Here is a 14295-nt window from a genome sequence, read left to right as displayed (position 1 = left end):
GGACAATATTTTTGTGGAATACGTTCTAAGACTATTTACCAGGGAACCTAAATGGAAATACACCTAGTTCCCATACTGCAGTGGAACTTAAGGCAAGAGACATCAAAGTGAGCTGTGTGGTGCTTGACAAAATGTTGAATCAAAAAGGAACATACCTCCAAGTTCCGAGCTGACAACGGCTGAAAGGGGATATTTTAGAAGACAGTATTCTGCTTAGCACTTCAGTTGCAAGTATGTCCTTCTTTGGGTACCTACATGTTTTACTGGATCTAGCCCATACAGTTCACATAATATTTTTAAGAATTAAAATGTTATATAAGTAGTATTTATATTGTAAATTTAAATTTACATAAATATAAATTTAAATTAATAAAGGTCAGGCAGGATGAAGGCTTGATTTTGCTAAACTCCTCCAGACAGGTAGATTGAAAGTCTCTGATTCATAAAGATTGTCATCTAAATAGACAATACATTAGTAGAAATATAGCAGATAAAGCTGAGTAAAAAGCACAAGAAAAGTGCAACAAAAGCCCACAGCATTCATCCACACTGAAGGACTGACAGTTAATCTTATATGGCATGAAGAAGGGGACAAGGAAGGGAGGTTCTGCTTGGCCTCACAGAGCACTAACTGTTATTACCATCACTATCAAAGTTAGAGGAAATTGCATCCATTTTACTATTGAAACGTACAAACTGTACAAAGCTTTCCTAGCATCAATAAACAGTTAAATATATTAGGAAATAGTGGACATGAGCTTGCTGTTGTTCTTCAATCTCAACTTGTATTGCTTTCAGTGGCCATTTAACCTCAGTAAAGAAAGAAGGATCCAGGCCCAATGTTTTTAATTACAAGTGGCATTTCTAAGCCTTCTGTGGTCTGCACCTAATCCAAAAAAGTGACTTCATTTTGGACTCTGGTAATGTGGATGCTCTGTGTAAAAGGCAGACTGCAAACTAGTTTCCATCCTGCTTTAATAATAGGTTCACAATCCAAAAAGGAACTTTAAACACTTTATTTTAATATTCRGACTTAAGGCTTTCCTTTGTAAAAGGGTTTATAACCCAGCAATAAAAGGCTGCCTTTGAAAGTTGACTTAAAAGGTCTTAGGAAAGCAGTGGATTTTTAGATTTAAGTTTTCAATATTTAAAAAAGATTAACAGTTGAACAGAGATAAACAAATTGGTAGCCTGCATGACCAAATCTGTTCTGACTAGGTGATAGATTCAACCTCCTTTACAGCAATCAAAATGTTCAGGATGCTCCAATGAAGAAACATTGTTTCTATAGTGCTTCCTGCAAAGTAAAACTGGGGATGATGCTGCTGGGAAAAGGTTTTCACACAGGAGCATGGTATGAGCCAAGTTCATCTGCAGCAACAGACCTGGCTGTTATCAACGAGAGCAAAAGCACGCAGAATGAATGCRAAAAGAAACAGCATGCGAGAAACTTACAGAACTGAAATGGACACTAAGATGTGTTTTCTATGTGGCAGATTGCCAGAGGAAATATTTTTCTATTGGGTGGATAAGGGTTTGCCTTCTGCTGAGGTGTAACCAAGCCCCACTGAGACTCCTGTAAGCTTTCAAGGAATTGGCAGGTGCCAGGGGAATCCACATGGAAAAAAATCATTTTTTATCCAAATTAGATGTAAATGTWCTGATGGGTGAGCTATTTTCCATTTCCTTTGAGAAGTTTGTAGGCCCAGAATTTTCAGTGTTAGGAGTTGTCCCTGTATTTCAACTATCTATTTCTTGTATTGATTTCATCATGTCCATACATACATGCATGCATATATGTATATAAAATTCTGTCATATCAGCATCTGAACATTTTGGTTTGCTCTTCTCTAAAATTACTGCTGTTTGTCAATAAATTTCCTTACAAGGATGCCTTCAGAACTAAGTGTGAGGTTGCAGCAGAATATTTTGTATAATAGTGTAGTCTCTTTTCCTTGACACAGAAGAAAAGACTAGTCTTAAGATAATTTGGGGTCTTAGTGTCTCCTTTATTTTAACTGGTAGCTAATGACAGCAGCTCTTACCTATTTCCCAAGAAGGCAGGAGTGTTTTGCTTTTGTTATCCTCTGTCCCCACACATTCTTTGAATAGGAAAGCCACAAACTGCTTTTTCAGGTGCCAGCCATCTCTGGGTCTCATCATGTGTACGGTGCTGCATCATGGGCTTCCAGGAAAGTGRCACATGACTCCCACCTGGACACCAAGCTCCTACCCCATCTAGCAGACAGGTCACGCTTGCCCTGCCTTGGAGATGCCTGATTACATTGGCAGGTTAAAGTCCATTCCAGCCTTCCTGCCTAATCAGGTATGAGCTGTGGCAGTGCAGTGGGCCTGAGACAGCCAGGCTCAGAAGAAGCCCACAAAGGGCCTCACAGCTCTGTCTTCTCTCACAGGACCAAAGGTGGTGTCCTCGTAACACTGAGGACAGGATGCTGGGTCAGAGGCAGATGTGAGTCTGTTGCATTTTATCATTGCCCTTTGTTATAATGTTTGAGCTTCTCATTCCACATGACAGTGTTCTCCTCACAGCCAATCTGAATTAATTTTTCAAGTAAGATTTCATGAGGCAGTATCAAATGCTTTCCTGAAATCCAAATATACTACATCTACTGCTTTCCCATCATCTGCTAATTTTGTAATTCCATCAAAAATGCAATCAAGTTTGTCTGGCAAGGTTTATTCTGTATAAATCCCATGATTCAATTTACCTACCAGTGAAGGATGAAGGACTGAGTCAACCTTTGCAAGCTTAATCAAACTGATCCAAACCTCTGTGTTCAATAGATTGAACTGGAAGTTTTGCAAGATGAGGCTTGCTCTCAGCATTTGCCTCACTTTGTGGTTTCTAATGGGATGGAAATACTGGAAGAAAAGGCTTTGGCGCTGCATTTTAGTACTTCTGCACTGCTTAGAAATAGGGAGAAGCACAAAAATGTTTCTTTTAAAGTACAGTAACTGCTTCAGATTGTAAAAGAAAGGTTTTGGAAGATGAAAAAAATTGTTAGGTAACAGTTTAGGTCAAACTTTATTCTTAACTGGTTGTTTCCACTTCCCTTGCTGAACTTGCCAGAAAAAAGGAGAAAAAATAATAGGCAGTTTGAGTAGATGAAATTCTGCTGGCACATCTGAAATCTTCTAGAGCCCCAGCCTGACAGACYGTTGACTGACATACGATTGTATGACAGACTTACAATTTCTGCCATTAAAGAGTATCTTCATCACTCTGAAGTTAGCACATCTGATGGAATTTGAGACCTTATTCAGTCTATTTATCCCTACTTCAGAAAAAAAAACCCTCATATCTTCCTTTCTAAAGATTTATAATTTTTATTTTCTTAAGCAATTGTTCTCCCTTATCAGAAACCTCATCCTTTCATTTGCTTTCCATCTTTGTCTGCATTTTGTGTTTTTATATGCCCATTTGCTTTTATCTTCTTGAATTTGAAAGGGTTCTCTTCACTGTTTTAATGTGTGTATTTCTCAGACAAGGGAATTCCTAGGACTTGTAGGGAACTTGGGCACAAAATCTGCTATACATAAAATATTATTTCTACAGACAAAACACTTATAAAAATAAAAGTGGGGCAGAAACTGAAACTGAACTTGAAAGAGGTTTAAAAAGAGTGCATGCACTGGATATTATTAGGCATAATGGGAATTACCATAAGGAAGAGCCTGATGGGCTTCTGCATGCAGTTCAATCAACTGATTAAAAAACAAAAACCAAACAAACAAAAGAAAAGATGGAAGTAGAAAACCAGCCTGATTGACAAAAGGATACACTATCTGTTCTTCTCTCTAAATACTGGCTAAATCATGGTTTTGCACAAGTGCTTGTCATCTCAGCATGTCTAAAGCTGTAAAAAGGGGTGAAGTTAATGTGAGTATGAAGGATCCACGTGCCCTTTTTGCACTGAGTAAGTGCTTTTGAGATGCCTTTGCTCTGCACAAGCAAGTGCAATGAGAACATCTGCATCCATGCTCCCTGTTGCAGCTGAACTAGCAGCTTTATTAGAGTTATGTTATATCTGTATGACTTGTGCTGTAATCTGGAGGGAGCTTGTATACCTGCTGGCCAAACTTATTTCCCTTCTCTGGACTTGTTTGGTGAAGAAAAGAGGACGTTTTATAATAAAAGATAAAATTCACTCAAGTTTGGAGCATGTTTAGATGGCAAATACTCCTAAAGGCTGTGAACACGCACCTTCTACCACCTGCCCTTTGCCAGCTGAGGAGCTTTCCATGGCCAGTTTGCCATCAGCTCTTTCCCTCCACCCTCTTCTGAGGTTACCAGCTTGTAAGGGAGGATGCACGAGCAGTTCCTGTGAGTGCTCCCTCACCTGTTTCAGCCAACATAAGCCATGTTCTGTGCACAGCTTAACTAATAGGTCTCTCGTAAGTGAGGTTATTTTGTTTAAAATGGCTTAAGCAGCGCATGCTGAAGCAGATCACCTGGCAGGCCTGAAAGTGTAACCATCTGACCGGTGATAGCAGCAGGGAGCCATGCTAAGGCCGCAACATCTCCACCTGGCAAACTTGCAACTAGAAGAGACATGCCCACAGCCTAACTTGCTTGCTCCTTTCAAAATGTATTTGGTCAGTGTGGTTCATGCCTGCTTTTTTCCTGMTAGTTTCTGGGTAATGAAGAGATGGTCTCTTATTTGCAATTAAGTAATTCCTCAGTGCCAAGGAGAGCCATTGTATCTGTATCCAGATATATAGACAGTTCTTCTTTGGAAAACCTTGTAAGTAATTGTATAATCATTTCTATGGTGACAAAGAGTGAGAACATAACTTCCAAGACTTTTAGAATAATAATGTGCCTAAGGAAATGCATATTTTAAAATGCATTGCTTGTGTATCAAAAGGTCCTAGGCAACTTCTGGCAGCCAGGAGAGACATTCTACCATAAACCTCTTCACAGCAGGCAGCTACTCAGTCTGAAAATTAATTTCAAGAAACATGACTGACCACTGAGCAATTTCAGCAGTAGTTTTTGCTGAACCTTTTGTGGTAAACAATGTTGTTAGCTGAGCACAGAGTGACTGGACTTCAAAATTAGCAGTTAGGCCTACAGGCAAGTACAGAAATACAGCACTGCCCATAGTATGCTAGAGCGTCTTTTGTTATGAGGCAAACTCACCACTGAATTCTCACACCAGGTCTAGCACCTGGAAAGGCAAAACAGACAACCTATATTTGCTATAGCCGCTTACATTTATCTGCTTCCATGAGCTGTTTCTGAGAAATAAACTCTAAAATGTTTCAAATAAAAGCTGGTAAAAAAATGGGCTTAAAGACCTATATCAAAATGGATGGTTTGTAAATAGTAAACAAATGCTAACTTGAGTCTGAATGTAAGACTTCTTTGGGAAATGTAGTTATCTGAATTCAGATTGAAATTGTAAGACAAGAGGGAAGATATATTCAAGGAAAGATGCATTAAATTATTCTTAAGAAAAGGAAACACTGCGGTAAAACTTGCCTTCTTTGAGTATTATACATGATACTATAGAGAATGACTTTTTTCACAAATCTTAAGATAAAAGATGATATCATCAAGAAATATTTAAACAGCTTCAGAAGATCTAGGCAGTGACTTGTATGAAGCATGTTGACTGTTCTTATGCTTTTTGTTTTGACTCAATCATTTTTAGCTCAAGTTTCTACATATTTGGCTTCTAATRTACATTTAAGCAATGAACATAGAACATACTTTAAACTCTAATGTGCTTTTCATTATGTAAGACATTTTCTGTGTTTCAGATAGCTTGGACAATGTCACTAAACTTGTCAGATTTCCCTTCTGCTTCTCATAAACTAACACAATACTGTTAGGTTAGGCTTCATACTCCTGCAGAGAAATATCCAAATCCTTCCAAAAGATTGTTTACATTGACATAAGAGAGGATGGAAAACAAATTACGACATTTGTATTTGTATTAGGAGCCAGATACTGCCAGAACCACTGAAATCAGTGGCAACACTCCTATTGGTTGCTAGCATTTATAAATCAATTATTTATTTTTAAACAGACCTAATTTGGGAACCTTGAAATAGTTTATTAGCCCCCTACTGTTCTGACTTCCATCTGTCCAAGTACTTCTTGAATGAGGAGGAGATTGCTGGGTAATAGCTGTTGGAGATATATGTATGTGGCGGATTAACTGGAAGGGGTTAGGAGAAAGATTTTCTTCACAGTTTCACTCATTTCCTTCCAAAATTTGGAATTTGTTGTTTTCTTATGTCTTAGCAGAAAAGCTGAGTCCTACACCATGATCTTTCCTGGTTTTAATGGGAAAGTTGTTCAAGAATGGACTGCATGATCAGACCTGCTAAACCTGAATGAAAAATTTATTCTTTCCTTAGAGATTACAAGAACCTACAGAGAAGAAAGGAGATTCATAAAGACAATGAAAGAGAAAAAAAAAATCTCAATGGAAAAAATTTATTTTATAAAATCATTTTAAAATAATCAGTGTACAGGAAGAAAGAGAAAAATAATTAAAATGGACTCCTTTTATGACTGTGTATTTCTTTGCTGGAATTAGTTTGTCATTTCCATTAACATTAGTGATACATTTAATACKGGAAGTTTTTAAAAGAAGAAATATGTTTGTCAGGGTTGAATATACTGAAAAATCAGTATGAAATCCAGACAGTTCTCAGGAGCAGCCCCTGACTGGTGATGGAGAATGGAGTATTTGGAAAGTAAGACCAATGGCCTAGTCTAGCTCCTACTTAAAGCAATGAGAAGTCAGGGCCAAACTCTCTGAGGAACTTGTAGAAATTTGTAGAAATCTAGCCTATGTAAATGAAAAATGGTTCCCTGATTCCTTAATATTCTGAACAATTAAATGTCTTTTTTTAGTGAAAGTTGGTTTTCCCGCATTCATATGTGACATTTTTCAAGTCTAATRTGGCAATAATTCAGGTTTACAAGAAATTTCAATATGATCAGAGAATGGCTAAAATCTAAGGTATGTTCCGGAGTCTTGTCAAGAACAGATAAAATAATCTAAGGTTTTAGAACCATTGATGAGTGTCTCACTAGTCTGTCATGAGCTTCTTGAACTAAGCATGTTGGAAAAGACTCAGTAATAGAGCTATCTAAACATGGCCTTAGAAGAACCAGCTTTGCAGGGGAATTAAAATGGTCTCTTTGAGAAATGATTCGGGATAGGATAGACATGCCAGCCTCAGGATTGCTATAAGGGTTTAGTACTGGGCAAAGAGAGTAATAAGAAACTTTTGGCATTTCAACTGTATTAAAAAAGGGTACAAAGGAACCACCTCTGGATATTGTAAAACTCACAAATAAATTCTTTATAGCTGCACAAGGAAAGATAACAATGAGAGCCCGATATTTCATTCCTAGCACAGTAAAAAAATSCTATTATAGCCAATGCAGTTATGGGTGCACCAGCTGTATTCTGGGAACTCTATATAATTTCTGTCTGTTTCTGAATCAAAACCCTTGAGGCCAGCCTGTGAGATTTAAAAGTCCTCCTCTTTCACATACATGGCCTTCCACATCTCTGTTCATTTACCAATGCCTGGAATTAGGTAAGTTGTCATAATCAGACATGATGCCCTTCTAGGTCAGGAAGGAGCTTCTCAAGAGCTGTCTTCCTACCCTGCAGCCTTGTATATTAGCAACAGTCATATAAAAAAATGCACCTCCTTCTGCCTTTCTAAAATCTATACCTTGGGATGCTCTAGACGGACATTTATCATGCTGAGGTGCAGAGCTCTCTTTAGTTGGAAGGTTGGTTAATTTTTTGAGGGCAGAGGAAAATTAGAAAAAGGAAAAAAGTAAACGGAAGAACTAAAATATTTTGTCTTTCCAAGCCCACTTTTCAATCACCAGTGGAAAAGAGTTACCACAGGTCAGTAAGTATCATGAAGCTGAGCTATATATTTCAACACTGTTATCAAAAACAATAAAAAAATATATTTTAAATAACACTGTTCCCCTGAAATTACAGGTTTCTTACCCAGGTATATTAGCAAACTGTGATACTACCATACCAGCCAGACTATGAGCAGTAAAATATGTGGAGACCTCAACAGGAGAGAAACAGATGGGAGGCGTCACTGTTTCTAGCACAGCCCTAAGGCATCCCTGTTCCCTTGTTCAGCACTCCATTTGGTTACTATCCTGGCTTTCCAGCTACTCAGATGACAGCTTGATTCTCCTCACAGACCTGCAGTACTGCCCTRAATTGAACAGCAAGACCACTTGGAGAAAGCAAGTACCTTCAGTCATGAGAACTGCTCTGCCTGWGTAAGCAGATCTTGGAGTGGGCAAAACAAGGAGTCGGAATGGCTCATGCAATTCAACTCCCTAAATAACACCACCAGGCTTAGACAGGGGAACCATAAATTGGTGGTCTAGCATGTTCAAGAAGCCAATCCAGAAGTAAATATCAAAGGTTTCTATTCAAATATATCTACAAATGGAGAAATAGAAGACTTTTTAGAGCTCTCAGTCCAATCCAATCCCATGTCTCCCAACAGGATCTCTGAGTTCCTTTCAGTGGAAAGGGTTTCTTTGTGCTGCAAAGCCCAACAAGGGTTAATTTATATTTGTCTTGGACCTAGCAGTCCCTGGAGACCCCGCTTTGAGATTGTCCTCTCTCATTCATCACATTGGATTTCTAGCAGTTGGCTTAAGTGAGAAAGAATATGAATAAACATCCTTTAATCTAAAAAAAAATCACAATGTGTTAAACTTTGGCGATTAACTTCAATTTCTTGCTCGACTTGTTTGAAAGTGAAGCCAGTGATGGAACTAAAGGTGAACAGCAGTGGAGGGTGTTTTATCCAGACATCTTCCTAGGTACTTCATTAAATGATGGAAGTCAATGGCATCTTGAAAGACATTCACACTCCATAGACAGAATAGGTGTGGATCTRTAGTATATTACAGACACTGTGCTACTATTTATTTTATTAAAGTTCAATCACTTGTGCCTAATCATTCTCAATAAACGCTTACTATTTTTCCTCTTTTAGAGGTAGAAATGGTTATTTCCATATCTCCCCCTGGCATGGTGATGRCAAAACATTTCATAAGGAAAGCCTGCAGATTCATTTAATATTAGTTTCTTAATTTAATAAATAATTGCAGATACATCAATGAATTGGATTTTTCTATCTTGAATATTCATACATTAGTGTTCTCACTGAAGTCAATTGAAAAATGGCCCTTCCTCTTGCTTTGTGTTTCATCCTGGACTTCCACAAAGGCAATTCCAAGATAGGGGCCTTAGAGGAAAAAAAAATGATGAAGCAGAGAAGAAAGAGGAGAGAAAGGAGATGGAGAGTTTGTTCTTTCCATTAATATTAAACTGTCCATTTCCCAGCTGCATGCTCATGAAWAGGAGACTTCTTGGTGATTACCTAGTAATTCAAACCTTACAAACCCACCTCAGAACACACAAAGACAAGGTAAAAAAGGATTTTTTTATTGCAGTTTCATGAAATCTGATCCACAGCAGGGCTTGAAGAATTCACTAAGCTTTTGAACACATATGCAGACTGGTATCAATTTCTTTTTTTATTTCTTCCTTACCAGATGAACAATGTATATGAACAATACTGTGTGAGTGTGTGTGTGTGAGAGTATGTGTGTGTAAACATGAGTAACTTTTATAAATCGAAATGCCAAAGAATACAAGTAATAGTCTGGTTTCTATACAAGGCTCTGTCTCACAAAACAATCTGCTGCACAAAAACAAAACAAACCTCTAAAACTATATTCATGTGCTAACATTACATTGCCTTTTACCTGTTTACCTCGTCAAAATCCTAGTCTAGAAACCAAGAAATATTCGATTAAAGATGAACCTAAATAGGSTATTATCTTCACAGTCTCTCTGTACTGTTGTCATAGACTCATAGAAGACATTTGCAGTCAAAGGGTTCCCCACCCAAGCGGGTGCATTCTCCGTGCTGTGACACAGCCTATGCCCCGTTACAACCCTGCTTTACTGTTCTTTAGTTATAGAGAACACAGAATGGAGGGTTGCAGTTTGGTTCCCCTGATGTAATTGTGTTTGTAGCATGCGGTTGTAACAGGAACTGAATTTGCTATAGAACTCTGTTCTTCATTTCTCCCAGGTACCCATGAAAATCAGAAGAACAGTGACAATGTAAGTTCTGCAGTGCGTATTACCAGAACTGGGAAATAAAAAGGTTCCATATACTTTTGGTTCAGTGAAAGCCTCTGTGAGCAATAGGCAATATGTTCTTACTTCTTTTTTCATGATTCCATATACTATCAAGCATTTTAATCAATTTTACTTGTTATTTTGCTGGATTTTTCAGTATGCTTTGTGGATTATATTCCACAGTGCTTTTGTTTATTTATGAATCTCTGATCTGTTGGAAATTTAAGAGAAATAGAACATATTTAAGTACAAATTTCTTCAAGTATTTTATTAATCAGTACATTTCTGAATGAATAACATTGTGGCTTTCTTTTTAACTTTTAGCACTGCYATTGGCCAGTTGTTAAACAGTCAGCCGGATCTGGTACAGCTTCGATTTGGTATGTGCTAGTGTTTTTAATCATCATCATCCTTTCCCTGGGCCCCAGGTTCAAAACACAATGAAATTTTAGCCAGTTTTCAATATATCTATTCTTGACTGAACATGAAAACCTCAAACAGTTTGCAGAAGTAGCAAAAGAAAATGCTGAAATGTTGGTGTTAAAAGCAAATGAAATAAACGCTCAGATATCAGAGTTCACTTGCATACTTTATGCTACTCAAAAAGAAGAGCCAGCCCAAAGATGATGGCTTTATTTTCTATGATTTCTGAGGTCCAGAGAAGCTAGTTCCTTTGAATATTAAGCCCATAATACAGACCGAAATGATCTCTATCTTCCACAGGTTATACACCTCACGGAAGACAGAAAAGTTCCACAAAGCTACTGTTATGTTTAAATATGTCGATATAGCATGGCTGATGTGGTACACCACTGGGATGATATTTAATTCACCAATATGTGCTAAGTAAATATGTGGAGAGATAGAACCATTTTATTCATCTTTTATATTAAGTATGAACATCTAACAGTAAAGAGCTACCCAGGGAATCGAACATCACGTGCATTTGTTTTATAAAACTGTGTAAAGGTTGGCCAAAGCTGTCACAGTATGATAGCATTGGCCATTTATTTCCCCAGATCTTCACTTTGAGTGCTACAGCTTGCTTTAGAATCTTTTTTTATTAACAGAGCTTAATAAATGTAAAAATCTTGAGAGTTCTGAAGAGGTTATTTGTCCTAGTCATGATTAATTGCTGGCTAAAGTCAAACTCTTCCCTCTGATACACCTGTGCAACCCTAGGACTACAGCCCATGACGTGAAATGTCATCAGTACAATCTCACAAAATTGCATTTTGACTAGTCCTAAAAARCAAAAGAAATGAATGGCTACTGTGTTGAATAAGCCTGTTGAAGTCAACAGCAGTCTGCATGTGTCAGATCAACTCAGGAACTATSAGCTACTCCATACTGGCTTCATCCTTTTCCTGTAACATACTGCTGAGTGTAGTGACCCTGAAAATAAAAACAATGGAGGCAGTTCCRATTCTGCTAATGTCATTTTCATTTTCTTTTTCAAGGTAGCCTAGTGGAAGCTAGGACATTGTAGCAGACCCTTACCCACAGACCCTTGCACTCACACCATGCAAAGATAGATCTGCCCATGTGGATCTTTGTGGAAGACTGGAGTCCAAGTTAGCCTCACACCCACCCAATGAAGACCATATAGCCACCGTTTTTAAGCTGTTTTTTTTCCTATTTTTTGGCACATACAGTGCATAGAAGCACATTCTTGATGTGACATATCATTGGATCATCAATGATGATTATCAGCTCTCTTTCAAATGATTAATAACTAACACTTACTATTTTTTCATAGACTGAGTTATCTGGTAACATATAATTTCAGTCAGGTATCTTAAAACACCCAAACTGGCTTTAGCCACATTACCTAAAGTAACGAAAGTAGTCACGTATGCCATGTGTGTTTACATACATGTCAGTCATAATTTTTACCCACTGGCAATATCAACCAAATCTGACAAAAAGGTAGCAATGTCAATTATTTAATTGAAAATATATGGCTGGGGAAAGGAGGGAGAGCGCAGCTGAGCTTCTCCACAAGGCAGGCTACGTGCATTCAGCCTTTACTGACACCAGGGAATGCATGCAGGTGAGCATGTGTGTATGTGAGCGGGAGAGACATGTTGTGAAAGCCCTTTCTGTGGAAATAGCACCAGTGAGATCTAGAACCACATTAAACACCAGTGAACCCATCATAAGCACTAACATGCAGAAAACCACTACTCACAGAAGTGCTTATTTCCTTTTTATGAACTAAGATTCAGACTGTATGGCATGGAGTGCTTTAGAGAGCATTTCCAGTATTTTGAATTGCATTTTTGGAAGCCAGAGTATGGATTTGATTGGAGGTGTAAGCAATCATACCATTGACAGTGAGAGCACTAAACCATTGATGGTTTTATTCATATCAAGTTTTATTTCTAAGTTAAACATACTCAGATTTGATGTGGCCCTTTCATGGATGAACTATGTAACAGGAGGCTGCAAATAATCCATCCTTCATTTCCAAAGACAGAAAGAAATTGTGGTCATCGTTCTTATAGGAAAAAGAACGTGCAAAGAGGAAGCAGGGCCATAACTTAGGTTTCATGGGCACAATGAGAGTGAAAAAACAAGGACAGACTGTGTTCCAGAGGAAATTACAGCAGATTGCAAGTTCTTCCATCCAGTTTTAGGGTACAGAATTGCTTCTCTTCTCCCAGTTCTGTAGCTCTGTGCTGAAAGATGCCCGTAGCTCCCTTCAGAGAGCTGCACTGCATCTCACAGGACAAGCGTCCTTTAGCATAAAAGAATTCAGGCAACCAAACACTGCAGAGCAGTATTAACTATCTGTGGTGGTGGAGACTCCTTCCAGTGGTACTGCAGGAACACCTATAAAAGATATTACAGAGTGAAAAACGGAGCCGTGCTGGCAGGAGATCTGGGTGACAAACTGGATATTAATGAGCCTTGTCTTTGAGACTTCTTTTACTATAGCGCTCTCACTACCACTGAGCTATATTTACCAGGTTTTTATTTCCTCCCAACTGGAAGACAGGGACAAATAAAGCTTTTGTTTTACACTTCTGACCGATGTATTCCTCCTATCTTCATTCTCTAATAATGATCTCACTCACCTGAGCAATTCTTATTCATCTGTATGGCAAAAGAATGAAAGATCGCAGAATGAGGTTCATAGCTAGAAACTCCATAGAAAGATTAAACAACCTATAGAAGGAGGAAGGAATTTTGGGAAAGGCTTCAAGGGTGTCTGGTCACAGATCTGTTGAAAAACACCAAGCAAAAGCTTCTGTTTCTCATGTTATCTTGGCAAAGAAATCTTTCCAACTACAAAACAATAACTACATATAACTAGAATTAAAATAAGGGAATAGCATCTCACGGCTAGCTAATATCCTGAATAGGCCCTTATTAAAAACTGTCTGAAACCATCCAGCCAGATTAATTGACTATTTTGAAAATCAACACAGTGGGCAGAACTACACATTGATTGCATATATCAATCTAAGTATATGAGGAAAGTCATGATTCTAAAATATAAGTAACATTGTATAAGTAACTGTGATGCAGCCACACAAGTAATGTTTCACTGCAGACATTCTTAACATTAATCCATAATGTAACTAGCTGCAGTAAGAGAAAAAAAAAGAGAGAGGGAGAGAAAAAACAGTTTTTAGCTATCCTATATCTCAGACAGGGTGATATAACATAGCATATGTTTTAAAATGATAAAGACTTCCAAGAATAAGATGCAGTTTCCAGAAAAATATTCATACACGCCCAAACAAAAGCAAAATCTTGTAATAATTGAATAATTGCAGCTTTCTATATCTAAGAAGTTAAAAAAATACAGTCCAAACCAGCCTTTTTTCAGTGGCTTAGCCGGTCAACACTCTCATACACAAAGCCCAGTGCTCTTCCCTAAAACCTAAGAATTAATCAGCATTATGTAAGAGATTTTTATAACACTCTAAAAATACATTGTGAATTCCTTTCCAATGTTGGACTGAGAAGCTTTAAAGTACAGCCACCCTTCATCCCCCTTTTTAACAAACACTGGATCTTCATTTCTGATATTAAAAACTTAAAATTGTCTCAGTATATGTGCCTCAAATCTCATTAATTACAATATCAG

The 14295-nt window shown here is 37.8% G+C and overlaps 1 long non-coding RNA gene across 1 annotated transcript in view; it reads left to right on the top strand.

Annotated features, from left to right (window-relative positions):
* LOC146585998 (uncharacterized) overlaps positions 1 to 10178 on the top strand; it is a 35736-nt gene extending 25558 nt beyond the window's left edge. The window contains exon 4 of the long non-coding RNA XR_014897878.1: positions 10147 to 10178. This is a non-coding gene — a long non-coding RNA (uncharacterized LOC146585998). The remainder of the gene's footprint in view (positions 1 to 10146) is intronic.
* Positions 10179 to 14295: the final 4117 nt, after the last annotated feature.

Source organism: Rhea americana, unplaced genomic scaffold (genome assembly GCF_003343005.1).
Source record: "Rhea americana isolate MKP2758 unplaced genomic scaffold, rheAme1 scaffold_74, whole genome shotgun sequence".
Classification (NCBI taxonomy): Eukaryota; Metazoa; Chordata; class Aves; order Rheiformes; family Rheidae; genus Rhea; species Rhea americana.
The sequence above is the reverse complement of the archived record's forward strand: the minus strand, read 5'-3'. Positions and strand labels throughout refer to the sequence as shown.